General features: G+C 42.2%; 1 protein-coding gene and 1 long non-coding RNA gene across 4 annotated transcripts in view; both read right to left on the minus strand.

The window, feature by feature from the left end:
- The window catches only part of KCTD1 (potassium channel tetramerization domain containing 1), a 99,184-nt gene that overhangs the window by 38,085 nt on the left and 43,310 nt on the right, over nt 1-17,789 (minus strand). The window lies entirely within an intron of this gene.
- The window catches only part of LOC113477048, a 27,063-nt gene continuing 10,693 nt past the window's right edge, over nt 1,420-17,789 (minus strand). Inside the window, exons 1-3 of one of the 2 annotated variants that reach the window (XR_003397832.1) lie at nt 3,076-3,586; nt 2,726-2,983; nt 1,420-1,927 (exon numbers count right to left, since the gene is read on the minus strand). This is a non-coding gene — a long non-coding RNA (uncharacterized LOC113477048). Of the gene's footprint in view, nt 1,928-2,725; nt 2,984-3,075; nt 3,587-17,789 lie in introns of those variants that run through there. The other variant, XR_003397833.1, reaches the window with a different exon arrangement.

Genomic DNA, 17,789 nt, shown 5'->3' on the forward strand with positions numbered 1-17,789 from the left:
GAACTCCTCCCTGGGATTTAAAAAAATCCTTAGGATTTTGAAGTCTTTCTACCAAAGGGGACTGAAGATCATGGAAGAGAGCTTTCAGATCTCTTCTCCTCTCTGCCTTTTTCTTCTATACCACCTTCTCCCTAACTCCATTCAAGAAAATTGTTAAAGAGTAAGCCTTTACATCTGGGTTGAAAAAACACAGTAGCTGTAGGGCTGAGATGCACACCTATGCAACTGGTCTACCAAAGAACAACATCATAGGAACCATGTCAATCTTCTGGTAGCAAGGTAGAAGAAACAAGAGATGTCTGAAGAACTCCAGTTATTACAATGTGCTGTTAAGTGTACAAAAATCAAAGAGACAGGAGGCTTCCTCCTCCCCTCAAAGTATTAGCTCATGTTAGACTGCTATGATTAGCAGTGGTTTCAGAAGTGTTATTTACACTCTGTGGTCTTGAGTAAAGTCATTCCAGTTCCCTTCTTAAGTCAGAAACCTTGACAAAACCCATGCCACTACAAGACAACCCAAGCTCACTCACAGGAGGACCGACATTCAAGTACAAAACATCTACTTGACTCACTGCACTGTGGGGATCATTTTAGGTTGCGGGTCAAGTCATTGCTGGCTGGGGTTCCTGTAGCCAACGTCCTCCCCGTGGGCCAGCCCAGTTCAAGCAGGTGCTACTCAATACACTGTAGCTCTGGCCTTTGTATCAAATTCTAAAATGACCAGGCGCTCCTTGTCACAGCCCATGCAATTACAGCTGAAAAACCTCAAAATTAGACATTGCAAACTCTTGCGTTTTTTGGGGGGAGGTGAGTACAAGCTTGTCTTATCTAGTCTAGACATTTGAGACAATCATGCATATTCTAAAGCATCAAATCTGTCTGTATGCGTTCTCTTTTTTCACAACAGAAAGACATGAGAGATGTTTCTCCTCACAAAAGCTTGGTGCCCAGGAACAGCTGGCAACAGAAGTTAGCACACCCACATCAGCCACTTCCAGCAGAAAAGTCTCCTCTGAATACATACATCTCACTGTACAGGGAATGAATCCAAACAGTGAACAAACTTCCGAAGTTGGAGACAAATCCCTTTTCCTTCAGTACAAAGCAGAAATCACCTGAGTATCATGGACAACTATGCTCCTAACTCTGAAATAAACAGCTGGCTGATGCTTAGGAGTGCCTGTGGGATCTGGGAAAGCCCAGTTCAAGTCCTTCATCCAAACCAGGAACATTAGGACTACTCTCACATTTGGCTCCCACCCAAGTGTCCCCATTCTGAGGATATGCTTTTTCAAAACAAACATTTCATTAAAGATTAAAAAACATAATCATGATCATGTCTCACCACAATGCTTAAACAAGTACCCCCCACTTTTTTTCAATTCAGCAAGAACAGTCGCCACAACAAAGAGTCTGGAGAAAGCATTTATTCAACATAAACAATATCAGTATAGTACAAAGAGCACTTCTGGAAGGTGTAGCAAGCAGACAGATATACAGAGCTATGCATCCAGGAATCCCAGGTGCTTGTCCTGCTGGAAGGGAACAAAAATCCCACCATGGGCACCTCTGTGGGCTGGCGAGGTCTTCACACCAAATTCTCTGGCTATGGCACGCTGCATCCACAGATGACACGAGCTTGTGCTGGCCCCTCTGACAGAGCCCTGCGAGGTGGTCAAAGACAACCACGTGCACAACACAGAGCGTGCAAGCTGCATTTTGGTCTCTGAAGGCATGTGTGTCACTGCGGTGCCTCCTCTTCACCTTCGCTCTGAAGAGCCCAGAAGCACAAAGACGTTGCCCAGATCTTTGGCAAAAAGTCTTTACACATGAGCACATCCATGCTTTTTCTTCTGCTTCTTCACCCTTACACCGATGGCTGGTAGCTCTCCGAAGACATGGTTGGGCTGTACTGGTGCCACTGGTTCTGCCAAAACAAAGAAATTGCAAATTGTTTTCCCTAGTGAAAATATGCCGATTGCACTGTCATGTTTTGCCTTTCATCAATATAATCCAACTGCTCTTTCCCCTCACAGCTGCAAGCTTTAGGATTGCTGATTCTGAACATTACGAATTATGTTTATAAAGCAAAACTCCAAAACAATTGAGTACCACATGAGAAACAGGCCCAAAACACTATCAGCTGCAATTCAGTGCCACAGTAAGACAAGATGCCAGGTCGCCTGAGACACAGCAGTAGTACAAGAGGTAACATTTTAGACCTCTGGAGTAAAAGCCTCATTTTAAATCCCGACTGTCTGGCAACATGCGACAGAAGGTCAAATTACTGTATGCAAGACAATCAAATACAATGGACAGCTTGAGACGTAGGAAGCTTTTCTTGAGATGCTGAGGCACCCAAGCACAACAGAATACCTACTACTACACCAAGCAGCTGCTCACTCCTCCTACCACAAGTGCCATGCTTGTAGCACTCGATGTTATTTGCAGAAATACATGCAGTAATGAATTTTAGAAAGGTGGATGCCACAAGGCTTCCTGAGAGAGGGGACAGAGACGCCCAGAGGGGTCCGTCATAGCGAGGGTGTAAGGTATAGGCCACCACGAAACAAAGCCCTGGATGAAACCCTTTCCTGGAGGTGCCAGGAACCATGTTAAGCTGTCTTCTGTATCCTGCAATAGCACAAATACAGATCAGGCCTACAAAGATGACAACGTCTTGTCACTCCAGAGTGACTGTAGTAGTGGTGACTGAAGCACTTACCTGACGGGACAGTTTTCACTGCTACATCCTTCTTGTCCCAGAGGCACTGGCCCCAGGGTGGAGCGCCGATCCGGCCCCTCAAGACAGGGGTCCCTGGCTCCACATCCCACATGCTGGCTGCTCACAGCTGCTGCCTCCTCAAGATGCTGGTGCTGCTGAGCACTACAGCCACTCAATGATGCAAGTGCTGGAGAGATTGTGGTTGCATTTCCTCAGTAAAATGAATCTTGCTGGGATTTCATCAGAGCTGATCAGGACCTAGAATAAATGCCACAGGTGCAGAGAACCAAATTGCAAGGCAAGGGGCTGAGGGGAGGAGATATTTGTGCTGGATGGAGAGAGTTGCCTACCTAAAGACGCAGGACAGTTAAAAATGCCCTTGGACAAGAACTTGAAGACACTTTGAGAATCCCAGAGCCCAGTAGCTGAGTCTGCAGCACATAGCTATCTTCGGCAGAATAGCTCTAACCATCACCAGAAACCGGGCACTGAGACCTTCAGAAAAAAGTCTCTAATTAACTGGAGGAGAAAGATTTAGGGATAAGGGCAGGAGTCAAATGAAGACCTGTGCTTATACCAGTACAGCAGCAAAGGCAGTCCAAAGTTTGGAAGAGGTCAAGTTTACAGAGGCGGGATGTATCTTCTCAAGTGCTTATAAACTTCTCTGAAGATCCCCCTAGGACTTGAAACTGCAGACAAAAGTTAAATACCACCCTCAAGATATTCTATAAATTTGTACTCTTTATGGAAGATTAACTCAGCCCCTTGCTTGTTTGGGTAAGCAGTGCTGAGGTCAGCCCAAATGTTTTCATTTATTAAATTCAGGCCCTGCAAATAAAGCACTGTTCTTCTGCACTGCCTACCCATGCCTTGCTGTGCACGCCCTCTACGCTTTGGTCAAGCAAGTGGTACATGTGGCTGACATGGGACAAGACTTAAGCCCATAACGCAAGCAGGATCTTTGGCATATATCCAACCACTGCACTATTAAAAAAAAAATAAATCCACATATAACTTGGGGGTCCAGCTCAGACTCACTACCACCGAACACACATAGTTCCCACTAGCTACTTTGGCTTTCACAAAGGAAGTAGACAACTTCTACGGTCTTCAGACATACTGATTCGATTCTCACTCAGTAAAAGCGACCATGTAATTTACAAGCAAAACTGGATTTGAAAGCTGCTCTCAATTACTGCACAGCAACACCACTGCCCACCTGACACTGTATAATCACAGGGTGTTTATCCCAGAATGCAGCAGGCAAAAACATCCCCTAACCACGCTGGAGGATGCAGTGTTTAGACGCAGAAGGACATTGGACCAAAGGTCAACAGACCTGCTGTGCTGCTTCTAATGGTACCCTATGATAGGAGCAGACTGGATACCTGGCATTTCAGGCTGCTTGTTCCACCAGGAGCTTGTCTGTTCTGCACCGGTTTCTACTCAAACTAGCAATAAATTTGATTTAGGAGTGATCAAAAGGAAGCATAACTCCCCAGCCTGAGCCTTCTGTAACTGGACATGCCCAGCTCAAAATATTTCACGATGTGTATAGCAAAGCACCTCAGTGACCTTCACTCAGCTTGCTTTATTCTCACAGGCAAAAGGGGGATCCTGCCAGATACTGCAGAAACTGTTACAAACCAGTACGTGCCAAGAGATCCCCCAGTCTGAGCAGAGAAAGGCTGCAGTCATTGTGGACACTTTTTAAAAAAAAAACAAACCAACAAGGAAATGCTATTAAAAACATGAGCAGTCCCTGGGAAAGAGGCTGCCAGGTCTGAAGAGCCTTTAGCAGCCTGGAAGCCCTGCCCACAACACTACAGCTGATACAAAAGTCTTTGCTTCTGCTGCCCTGAGGACAGTTTCATTTACTTTCCTTTAAACCTGGAAAATAGGTTGCTTTTCTTCTCTTACCTCTATCAAACCTCAGGTTGCTTTTCTTCTCTTACCTCTATCAAACCTCAGGTAGCAGAAACAACATAAATTTACCTGTACTTCATAGGAGAGCAAGCACACAAAGCAAGTTTCACCTTTTGGCAAAGGACAGAGATGACAGACCCGTTCTTCTCTGTACAAGACTTCATTCACTCCAGTGAGCAGCATCGATCCAAATACCCTGGGACCACTTCATCTTTGCTGAGGTGTGGCCTGCCACTGCCTCTGCAGATAACACATATATACTCTGGGGCTCCATACAGAGTCTATGCCTCCTTCCCTGAAAGAGGCAGCAGCTCAGGCAACTCTTTCCAGACCCTGGGGAACAGCCGAGCCCTGAGAAGCAGACAGCTCCTGTTACCTCCATGAAGTAAGGAGGATCTCCCAGCTCATCTCCTGCACTAGCGAAGACAGGTGTGCAACAGCCACCTCCACCCAATGCATGCAGGTGGGGTTCAGAGCAGGAATGGACACAGGAAGGGACAGGGGCACTGGAATCCATCTTCCAACTGTTCTCAGGTGGATGCCTCATAGGTTGAGATATAATGTAATTTTTAGTCAGACTTCTCACTCAAGTGTTGTTGCCTTTTATCCACTTCTAGCAGGCACTCTGAGCTTATTTTGTAAGAGTCTTTACATAAGAAAAGGACAAGCTAAAAAAAAAACACCACTCCCTCCTGGATTTAGAAGGAAAAGATGTCTGTTTGCCAGAACCATGCTGGTACATTTGAATGCAAAGTTAAACAAATCCTTAAAGATGGTGTCAAAATCTGAGTGGGAAAGAAACCAACTGGTTACATCTTCTCGGACCGAGTCTGCAATTTGTCCGATAATCTTCTGGTGAGAAGCAACACCAAAAAACAAGCATTGCTAAAATCTGTCTGTTTTGTTTACAAGTTAAGATCCTATCAGTAGTACATGAATAAAGATTAACATCTTGAATTGCAGTCATATCTGAAGATTTTAAAGACCCATAAAAATGCAGACTTCAGTGGGATAACTGAAAGATCATCATGAACTGTCAGAATTTGAGAAATGGGCTTTTCTTCTTTAGTTTTGATTCACAAACTGAACGAAAATAAGCCCACACTGCCTTATTTGAAGTTAATTTACACTCCAGTTTGAATAGCACCTGCCCTTGGGTATGTTCCAGAAGAACATCTACCTTTCCACAAAGGGAGGCTAACACCCATTGTAAAACTTCCAGAGGCACATTAGATGTCTGTTCCCCCCCCAGCAATTTCACCCTTAGAAGTAGAAGGAACGCTGCCAGTTACAGCCTGTGCTGAGGAAACATGAGTTATAATTTTACCCTGGGAAAATTGCTGAACTGGGAGCTTCTGGTGTGGCATAGGTCTTGCCTTCGCAATCCAATGGTTCTTTTGATTCAGAGGCTTTGAAAGGGTGGTGATGAAAAACATAGCCTCTCCCTTTGAATCAGCCAGCCGCCTGCTTTCCTTTGCACTTTTAAAATTTGGTTTATTAATTTGCCTAGGAGAGAAAGAGATAATACTGACCCATCTAGAGGAGATGTGTTTTTGGACATATCGACAGAACATTATCTACTTCAGACTGAACATGCAAACAGCAAAAAAACACCTTTGGACTATTTCAAGAATTTTATGTATAGAATCACCTTACCAGGCTTAAGAGAAACACAAGAAAGCCTCTATTAGCTCTTCCTGCCATATGAAGAAGAAAAAGGGACAAATTTATAAGGATCCGATAAAACTGTGTCTTTGAAATGTTATAACACACAAGAGTTCTACGTGCTCTCCAGATGTTTCTTGCATCAACCAATAATACAATATTCTCAGACGGAATTGTAATTTTGAAGACATTGCACCCACTTAGTAATTATGAGACTAGACAATAAAACAGATAGACAGCTTCATCTATAACCTAACTGCAGAAAAAAGGCACAAAAGGGCTTTAAAGCCATACATTTGTAATTATCTAATTTATGATGTAGATGTAAACAGAACTGTAATTTTGATAGTTAGAATTCAGGCTGGTAGAGAATTAGAAATACGGTGTGAAACTGTAATCCTAAATTATACACCCCTCACTCCAGTCTTGATATAATGCAATGCTATGGGTAAAAAGCACTTTCAGGATCCCTACATCACTGCTGCATTTTCCTCCTCTCTCCCATCCACCTCCCCTCCCAGCAGGTCTCCAAAACTGAATGTAGCAAAGCAACAACCTCTCAAAAATTATAATCTACTGAAACACCACCAGAGGTAGAGAGACTGCCAAAGAGGGAGGACAGTGCAAGGAAAGGGTAAAAGCTGAACTTACTGAAATGACAGGCTTTTTGGAAGTCCTTGTTAAGACAGACTGCAATAGGGAGCGTTTACTCAACTCTAGCTCGATCCCATGCATTTTCAGGGCTGGCTGGGACTTTTTCCTCTCCTCCTGTAACTCCCATTAAAATTATCAGCCTACAGATTTCATAACAAGCAGGAGAATGAAAAAGCTTAAACACTATCACGAGAGAAATCGTATTATCATTAGCTATTTCAAAACGCACATGGGTTACTTAACACCTCGGGACAGTCGGCACAACACCACACAGGTGCTCCCAATGCAGGGACAGGGAACAGCCTCTTGATAAAAATACACGTACGAGGCAGCACACAAAGATGAGTGCCTCCCCAGAGCTCTGGAAATGGGCTACCCATGCAGCACACGGGACCTGAACCAAAAACTGTCAGTGACCCAGATACTTCCCTACCCCCGCACCATACTAAAATCTGTCCATCTTTGGATTTTAAATCCCTCTGAGAAGTAGGTATGCTTTTTGGTGTCTGGTAGGAAGGGGCTTAAATCCTGAATTTAGTTTAATACAGCTGTGGTTAAATTCAAAAGTCTCCTTTAATGCAGTAGCGCATTAAAGTTTTTAGTTCAATTTACCTCTTTTCTGGTGTTCAAAGTTTTCTTAAATGCTGGGAAAGCATTTAGGGATGAAGGGAGAAAAGGAATAGTGGGCATATGACTATGGGGGTCAAGCAGCAATTTTTCTTGGTTAGTGCAAAGGGCAGGATTTGAGGAAAGGAGAACACAGCAGTCTGCTCTGGAAGGCAAGAGTAGTGTTTGGCAAGATGATGACCATATGGCATATGAACAAAGCATATTTTAGATTTGGTTCATTCAATTCCATTATGTGTAAAAGATACTTTTGGGTCCAAGGCTAAGAAATACAATTTTGATTATTATTGTTTTCAGACCTGTATGGATTTCTCTAAGCAGTCATTGTAGCTCATATGATAAAAACATCCATTTGGCAGCTAATTTTAGCATTTTTTGCCCACAAGACTGGATTAACCCTGAATCTATATATTTGTGTGCTGTACGCTAACAGAAGCCATCACTGCAACCACCAACCTTCTGAAGCAGTAATTCACTATCTAGTTGTAGACAGAATGACTTCTGCTAACTAGGTCACCAAACTCTTTATTTTATATTAAAAGCCTTTTACTTGACCTGACACCACAACAGACCGTGCATATAATCTCAGAATAGTGTATTTGATCTTATACAACATACATTTCTTTGGACAGCATGGCCTGCTTCTAAGTCTGCGTTTGTGCTTCTCTGGTCATTACTAACATGCAAAGCACCAGTGCCTGGACAACAACAGGACCTGTAAATGTTTAAAGAAGCAGAAAAGACTATGCCTGTTAATCAACAAGAAATGCCTATCTCACTTTCTCTAGCCATTGGCTTTTATTGCCTCCAATGTACAATGTATTTCAATAAAACTGAAAAGCAAGAAAGACACATTAACATAAACTGATAGTACTGATACAGCCGTGTTATGACACAGAAACCAAAACCAGAGAAGAATCATATCATTAGATGCTTCTGAGGGGCAGCTCAAAAATAAAAAGGCAAATGGCAGCTTGAAGAACTCTTTTGTTGGGTTGGTGGGGAAGTGGGGGAAGCCTTCATCTAACTAAAGCTATAGAAAACTCACTCGCTGAATATCTTGAGTGGTAATAACCAGTAAGACCATGCCAATACGGGGAAACATCCTCTACAGGTGCAAACTGACAACTGAACTACACCCAACTTCTTCAATAAAGAAAAAAAAAACCTTTAAAGAACAAACAAGACTAAAAGAACTGGAATTATCTAAAGAAAGTCTTTAAAAGACTGGTTTGAGTATCAAAAGTATGAGAAGGTGTCAGGTAGAGACAATCGCCAAATACAGTGAAATAATAATTTTAAAAATCACGTGCAAAAAACCCACCACATTCCAACAAAGGCCTGAAAAGTGAGAGAAACCATCACAAGAGGAGGAGTTGACATATAAAAGAGCAGATAAGGGACAACTGTATACAGCGACACATCCGGAATCTTTAAAAGACCAATTCCAGATAAAGTTTGGGAGATAATATCTGCAAAGGATTTTATCTGGAACCAGGTGAGTTTGAGGGAAACATCAGGAAGGCCTTATAGCTTGTGTCTTACTCGATACTTGTCTCCTGCTGTTTTACTCGACACTTGTCTCCTGTCCAGAGGAGCGCAGGAAACCATCAGCTCCCTTCCCAGCATAGAAGTGGAGAAAAGCTGAGAGGCTGAAGCACTACCATTCCTGCTAGAGACAAGGAAAGGAGGCAACAGAGACGCAAAGCACATGTTGGGAGCTGGAAACCAAAGCATCCCCTGTTGAAATAACAAAGGCCTGCAAGAAAAAGAAAAGGGCAGGCAGAAGGAGGCAGCATTTAATCAATAAGACTAGGGAGAAGGGTGGTGAAGTTAAAAAAACCAACCGAAAACCAAAACAAACATTTAGGTTGACAGGCTTTGGTCTCCCCTCTGGAACAAATACTTGAAAAACTTGCCTTCAGGAACAGATAAATTGTAATGTCAGAAATAAAAGACCATTTGAAACAAACAGAAAAGGTTTCAGGAGTCTTGTGGTGATCATCTAGTTAAGAGTAGCAGAAATTAAGTTCAGCACCAATTCCTAAATTATAGATTTGTCTCATGGCAGCCATCTTCTGTCCTATTATAGACACACTCAACCAAGTGCTTTATTTCTCCTGAACACCACCCTGGAGTTGAAAAACTGAAGGGGATTAGTTTGGGGAAAGGTTTTTCTGAGGGGAGAAAGGGTGGAGTAGAAGGATGCATGGCAAGATTGTTTTGTTTTTCAGCAGTAACACTAAACCTCATGATTTCCATCAGTGCTGCCTTGCACAATGAGCAGAGCTTCAATCTAGAAGACAGCAAAGGGTGAGGGTATGTGTGTGCCTTATTCCACATATTTGACAAGCAGTGTGGAATGAGGTGTGGCGACTGGAATTTGTAACTCCAGCCCTGGCCAGGAAAGGTGGCTGGATGCCAACCACACCGCACAGGTCTCGTCATCTAAACTTCAGGTAAGGTCCTGAGGATCCCAACACTTTCTCATACTGAGGTGTGCCACAGATACAGAAAAAAATTATACTGCAGCCATGGTTTTTGATAGCCACAGAGTCTTACCTGCCACACACTTGCTTTAACAAAACCTCTTAACCCATCTCACAGTGACAAGCCTTACAAAGTACTCAGCACCAACTAGCTTCACCGAGAAGAATACACTTCTGCCAACAGCAACTTCACTTGACCAGAAACAACTCTGGAAGTTTCTAGGAGGCTGATGCTGTGGTAACTGGTGGTAAGGCATCTAGTAATAAGGATGGAGGTCTATCTAGTGGGGGCACAATAAAGCAAACCAGATTCATCTGGGACTAAGAAACCCAGAAGAAATCTGAATGCATGGCTGAGCTTAAGCAGTAGCAATTACATGGCTTCAAACGCAGAAAGGGAACTGAAGACAACCAGATAAATTCTAATGCTCACGTGCAAATTAGAATCAATGATGATGATTGATTTTTTATAAAGGGTCTAACGATACACTGCAAACTAATTCCTCCCATCTGAAGCCTGGTACCATTTGGTACATGTAATTCAAAAAAAAACCTGAGTGCTTTTTTTCCTTCCTCCCTTTCTTCTGGCTCTTTTGCCATGCTGACGCTTGTTTGCATTACTTCTACTTTGAGCTAAATTAAATAGGAGAAGCAGAGTTTTGATTCAGTAGTAGCAATAAATGGGGTTAGCCCGGCATTGATCTGTGTAAAGGGGCCAAAGCTAGGACTGCCAGAAGCAAAGTGTAGTCAGTGAACTCTACAGCACCAAGAGTGACCCTGCAGCTGAATTCCTAGCCCTGATTACAACAGAAAGAGACTTGCTTTCCTGAACAAAGAGTATTTCAGGCAGCAGATTAGCAAGAGAAAGTCTACTTGCAATGGCAGATGGAGGAAATGGACCAAAAATAAGAACCACAGCACACTTCAGAGGATTTTAGAAAGCTTCTGAACAGTGCAAAACAAATGCCTGCCTTGCTCTACATTTCCTGTACATCGTACATCGGTATTAGGTCCAAATGCTGAAGAAACAGTATTTTCCTTCTCCATCTCAGTTAAATAGCTTCACTTATTAAGTGTGCAGCAGGGAAGATGAGCCAAAACCATGTTAAGGATAGTATGCTGAAAAAGTTAGCTTGCAGACTAAGAACTAGGTCTTACAGCCCTACAGAAAGGGAAATCATGTTTACTATAAGAGGAAAGGCTCCTTTTATAAATCGTGTTTAAAATTCAGCCAGCAAATTTATACAGAAGGAGAATTTCACAATCCTTAGGAAACGCAGATCAAATTCACTTGTTCTCTGGGTGTTTGTGCTGTTGTGCAATGCAAAACAGTGAGAGCACAGCAGTAAATCTAGCCTCATGACTATCAAGTTTAATCACAGCATATCTACGATGGAGAACAAAGTGCCTCTTATTCCTGCTGCACTGTGATCCCTCTGGATCTCAAGCCAAGCAGGGTCGGTTCAGGCCAGCATTTGGATAGAGGCCAGCAGAGCACTGGAACTGGCCACTCCAAGGCTGAAGCGAGCTCGCACTTCACTCCCATCAAGACTGCTTCACACAGTAGGAGCGCACAAGGTGTGGGGCACTTGCAGGCATCCCTACGAGCATCTTCAATCACTGCTGCCACTGCTTGGGCTGGCCCACTGGCTATTCACAAGTCCTGTATGCAGCAAGCTGTTGGAGAAGCACAGCCCTGTAAAGAGATCTGAGGCTGCTGAGCAGCATCCTCATTTTTTCAATCTGAGGCATCTGGGTGGCATGTCCAGAGCTCACCCTTGCTGGAAACCCTGAGACAGGCCAGCTGCCCATCAGTGTGGCCCTGCTCTTTGTGATGGCTTCACCAGAAGCAGTAGGGACCTCAGCCCCCCAGAGCAGAGAGAAAAAACTAGAGAATCACTCTTCATCACAACTTCACCTTCTGCGATATTTTACGATAAATGCCTATTAACACAAGCATTTCCTTAAAAACAAGGAACACAAAATACTGAGCCATGTCAAATCGTTATGAATAAGCCATTAAAGGTCTTCAGCCCACTGTTCTCCCACAAAGTCCCATAATGGATTTTTGCTTGCTGCTTTACCAAGTGGGGACCCACAGAGGAAAAGGAGGGTGATTTAGTCTGTTGGGGTACTGACAGCCTGCAAAAAAATTAAAGTCAGAAATCTGCAAGACGGCATCCTGTTTTTTTAATGCCACTCATTCGGCTTGCCGCTCATTATGGGTTGATTGCACCCTTCACTTGAATTTTGTGGTGGCTGCAATGTCAGAGCATGGGACATGTGGTTGTCACGACTGGGAACTTGCTGACTGATTTATGGGGACTTACAAACCCACAAAACCAAAACATATTTGTTATTCACTTACATTCTGAATGTTTCTTTCACCTCTCATTGAGTAAGTCTCAGGCAAGTGAAAGTTTATTTCTAACTCAAAATTTGGTTTCCTGTCTGTAGAAGACAGCCTAAGAGTAATCCACCTTTGCTATGGAAATTACCCCACAATATTCCCCCCACTGAACAGCTCGAGGTCAATATACCTATATTGGTAACAGCATCTTGAAATTAGTTGTCAATTTAACTGTTTAGTGGGCACTTAGACATCTCAGATAGATTGGTTTATTATTAAAAGCAGCAATTATTGTAAATTACACTCTTAACAAGAACAACCACCTAAGCTTTAAACACATTATGATACCTGCTTGACCATTCATTCCCTTTAAATGAGGACAGCTGAGGGCTCAGACTCATCATCACACAGCAAACAGCTGTGCAATTTAGGGCTGCTCTTTTTTAACCACTCCTCTCCCCAAGGCTACCACCCCCATAGCAGAGCTGGCAAAACAGACCGTATGCCCATGCCTCCCATGTTCCAGTTCGCAGACCAAACACCGCAACTTGAATTGCTGGAGACGACGACAGCACCCAAAAATAATAATCCCTTGACCAGGGTTCATTGTAGCTGCTGAAGCACAGGCACACGGTACCTTCTGCTGACTCTGCAAGGGAGCAAAAGCCTTCCGCAAAGGAGGAGGCCAGCCAAGGGCAGAAACATCAAGCTAAGATTTGCCAGGGCTTGTCTGTTGGAGGACAAAGTCTTGCATTTTAACCATTTTTGGCACATTCTACATTCAGTATTTTCAGGAGCTTTCTAGGATGTTTATGAAACAACTGCAAGGCAGCCAACTAAATTGATGGCGGCACAAACAATGCCTTCCCACATTCCTCTCCCATGCTCTACTGTTGAAATAAATGAAGATGTAGTTTATGTTTCTGTAATTACAGTTTGTTAAAAGAACAGGTTGTTAAGTTATGGTAAGGAGTCCATGAGCCCGTACCCTGCTTTTAATACCACAGCAATGTAGGTAAAAAAGACTGGTCATAACACTACTCAAAAGGAATCCATGCAATGATATCATCCAGCATAAAATGATCTACCTTTAAACTAGTCACATTAATCAAAGCAATCAATTGGAAAGTGTTCTTATAAGAGCTATTTTAATGTAGGTCACATTCAGAATACTGTCATGTTTCAGTCATTTCGTATTAAATACTGAAAGGGTAGTATTACACATTTGGTTTATGACATTTTTGTACCATACATCATCTGCTGTTTGCTTTTAATCCTGCATTTCCCCCATTAAATACTTACAGTATTTATATAGCCTTGTAAAACTCCAGTACAAAAGAATAAGCAAAAAGAACTTTTCTCCATACATTACTTACCAACTTAATTATGTAATGTGAAAGGTTTATGCACACCAGCTGGATCTCATTACAGCTAAGTTTCTGTCTTTTTAAAGTGTTCTTTATCTGGAATATTGAAGTCACTAAGAATTTCACTTAAAAATACATTGAGCCGGCATACACACGTTTATACTGCAGGATGCTCACTCATTAAATAGGTTCACAACAAGCCAAGTTTGTGGACACTTATTTCTGAAGTTTAAAATGCATCAGCCGAATTTAAATATTTGAAGCCAACTATGGATTATTAACTGAACGCTTCAGCCTAATTCAGTCTTCCACCTCCTAAGCATCACAGTAACCAGAGGGATGCTACTCCTTATACAATAAGAAAACTAGCAAGAAAAGCAAGAAAGGAAAAGTTTCAAGGGAGCATTGGTATCACCTCCCTACTGACCAGTGCCGACTCAGAGCCATGCTGGCTTTATATGCCAAGATCCATCTAAAAAGCAGGAGTTTGAGCTGTGAAGAATTCAATACTAAGACCGTCAAAGAGGTTATTAAATACCCAGCTGAACCAAAGCAAACTTGACACACACTTTGGTATTACCAGTTAGGAGATTCCTGTTCAATCGTGAGGCAAGAATTGTGGTTTAATAAATGCAGAGAACAAAACCAAGCATAAAAAAAAATCATGTGCAGTGATTTTATTTTTGTTGTATATTTGACTGTAATTACTGTCTTAAGTACTTTAATTGCCTGGCATCTCCTCAAGTGCCTTGCCTGTGGGGAGGAGAGGCAGGGCAGTTTATAGTTTGTTATTAATGAATGAAGTACAAACAAGTTTACCTTGTCTGTAATCAACATTCCCATCAAAACAGTTTGAGAGGAAAATGCAAAGGGGTCCGTTCATCCCACAGACCCAACACGATTATGTTAATATCTGCTTTTTAGTTATTAACATCCTTCTGCCACGTCACTTAAACACCTTAGAGACCTGGCAGCACGTTTATAAGACTCACGTGAGAAGTGTCACCTACTCACCCATTCCTATTCTCTTGTATAGACATCTGCTCTTGGCCGGATGTGGGGATGGGGTACAGGGACAGACACCCCTCAGATCTGGCCTCATACAACCATTCTTGAGTGTGTTCTAGGTGAGAAAAGAGGGTGTTCTCCACGGGAAAATATGTTCTTTTTTGCAAGCAAATCTGTAGGGTCATTTACAATTGCTATGGAATGAGACACATCCAGCCCCTCTCAGCTGGAAATATTTTTTGCCTGGAGTGGAAAGAAACAGGAACAAGTGACGGAAAGAAGTCCATGCAGGATAAAATATACTCGCCTTCTTCATTAAGAAATGATTAGACACAAGAAGCCATCAGTAAAAGTCAGCACAGTTATATGAGGAAGATGGTAAAGCCAGGAGGATGGAGAAGAAAACTGCTATTTTTCACGATTAGTGAAAAATACGGAGTACAAATTTGGCCATTAGTCTTGTTTTTCCACTTAAATTGGTACAGGAATCTGGTACTTTTAGATAACCTCACGTTCACAGACCAGCAGACAATCCAGACAGCAAATGCACCACCTGCAGATCAAGCTTCCCCACACGGCCATCAGCCCATCGTGATGGTCAGCAGCCCACCTCTGGGGTGAGGGCAGCTCTTCCTCCCACCTTGCCACTCAGGCTACCAACAGGAGTGACAATTAGTTTCAGTTCTGGTGGCCTCCTCTGCTGTGAGGATACTTGTCCACTAGGATCCGACTGAGACCACTAATTTTCCCATCAGTCACAAAAAAACTTGCTTTAAGAACAACTATGACTTTCTGTTACTACAGATGAGGACTTTCTTCCCCCAGCCCCTTTTGGGCTAGATTGCTGGTACAACCAGATTAATATCTCTTACCAGCTTTCTCAGTCACATTGCCTCCTTATCCCATTTCCTCCTTATCGCCTTTAACCAGCTGGTACACCGCCTCCAACACTGCCATCTCCCATCTCTTGAAACACAACTTCTTACTCCCATGGTATCATCCCACTGCCACACAGGCAGCATGCTTCTCGCTCCAGGGAGGCTCTTTATGTTGCAGTGGCCACTTCTCATGTACTTTTTTCCACAGTAAAACACAAACCTTTAATTTTCAAGTCACAACAAAACCAGCATATTTCACAGTGTCTCCAAAACACAATACTACTGCTTTTACAACAGTGCTCAAAGCATCCCCTACCACTGCCAACAAGTAGATATCGTGGATCACATGAACACTTCTCCTTGAATAAGTCTCTTATAAAGCACAAAACCATGTATCTTAATATAGCTGCACAGATCAAGCATCGAAGCAGATGCTGTAAATACTGATCTGAGGTCTCCTGCTCATTAAGATGCATATGCAGAAACTCAATAGAAGAGAAATCTGAAAAGAGCCTGTATAGAAGTTTAAAATATATTTATGAAAGGAGTACGGTATGATAGCAGCTTAACTTCTTCTCAAGAATGGGTCACAGAAAGCTAGCACCCAGACATCTACCACCAGAACCAACAAGAAATTACTCACTTCTCAGAGCTATGACCCTACATTTTTTTTCCTTCAGGAAAAAAAAAATTTTGATTAAGCACACCACTGAGGCATTTAAGGTTGTCATATATAACATGAACTGACTATACAACAAAACTACAGGCATTAACATACAGAATAGAGTAGCATACACAAATAATTTTGGATGCAGCCAGCTATTCATGGAATTCAACAATCCTAGTTATTCCACCAGGAAACTGCGAGCCAGATAAACATCAGAAAAACAAGACTTTCCAACTGTCTCCTCTTCTCTAGACCCCATAAATCTCCCATCACACAGTGGAGCTGTTGTCTCTATTTGGCATCCAGGTGGGATGAAGCTGTCTTTGAAAGCAGGAACCCACTGGGGTTCTTCTCAGAAATTTTATGAAGTAGCTTAAAGATTAATGGAGTAGATGATTAGTTTATACAGCACTTTGATCAAAAACATGTTTGCCCAACTTCCTCACTGAGTTTTAATAAGATAGGAATGAGAAATTGATCAGGACACTTTAGTTTACAAGACTATTTCAAGTAGCTTGAGGAAACTAGTTTATTGTCCACCAGGCATAAAAACAAACACAATGCTTGTATGGCCATTTTACCACAGCACTGACAGTGGATTTCTTTTGGGATACATACTCAAGTACCAATGCTTACTCTGAAACAAAACTCTGTAAGAAACCACTGGTTTAAATGTCACATTTTTTAAGGTTAAGTCAAAAAACCTTTAGATTTCAATTTCCACAAGAGGCAAGAATACACCGTACTTAATTTACATTATACTCATTTTTCTTTTAACTAACTTGAAAGTTAAAGAAAACCAAGACTTCCCCTCCACACTTCACTGTTCTTTTATATTTTCCTCTAGCATTTCTACTTTCAAGTCACAAGACCCTCTAGGTCTACCTTTTCCTTGATCAAATCTTGCTTCAGCGCCTACTACATTTGTAATTTAGTGTTAGGAGAGAAGGATTTTTTAAAAAATCCTAATTTCCTCCTCCAGTTTTATCACTTCTTCAAACAGAAGCATTATTTCCCACCCCTTGAATCCATCAAACTAATCCAGCAGAAGCACACTGGTATACAGAAATTAATCTAGTCTCCAAACTGACATGCTGCAACAAGCTAGTTGGTAAGACTTTCTCACCCTGCTTTCTCTCTCTCCTCCTTATTTTCCATTTCAAATTTTTTCCAGATATTTTTCTTCTCACAGGATTCTTACGTTCTGCCTTCAAAATCCTCCTATCACAGTTATTTAATCCCTGCTTCCCGACCTTTAGATAGACCAGTAAGCTCAATTCTGCTTTCCTCTCCTCCTAAAATTCCAGTCTTTTCAGATAAAGAAGGTTACAGTTATTTTAGACCACTATCATTAACGTTAAAGAGAATAAAAGTTTTCAGATTGAGCCTTGTTTTAGAGCTTTTTAGTTTTATAAAGAACTGAGGGGGGGGGG

The sequence above is a fragment of the Athene cunicularia genome, assembly GCF_003259725.1.
Source record: "Athene cunicularia isolate RWA chromosome 2 unlocalized genomic scaffold, athCun1 chr2_part1, whole genome shotgun sequence".
NCBI lineage: Eukaryota > Metazoa > Chordata > Aves > Strigiformes > Strigidae > Athene > Athene cunicularia.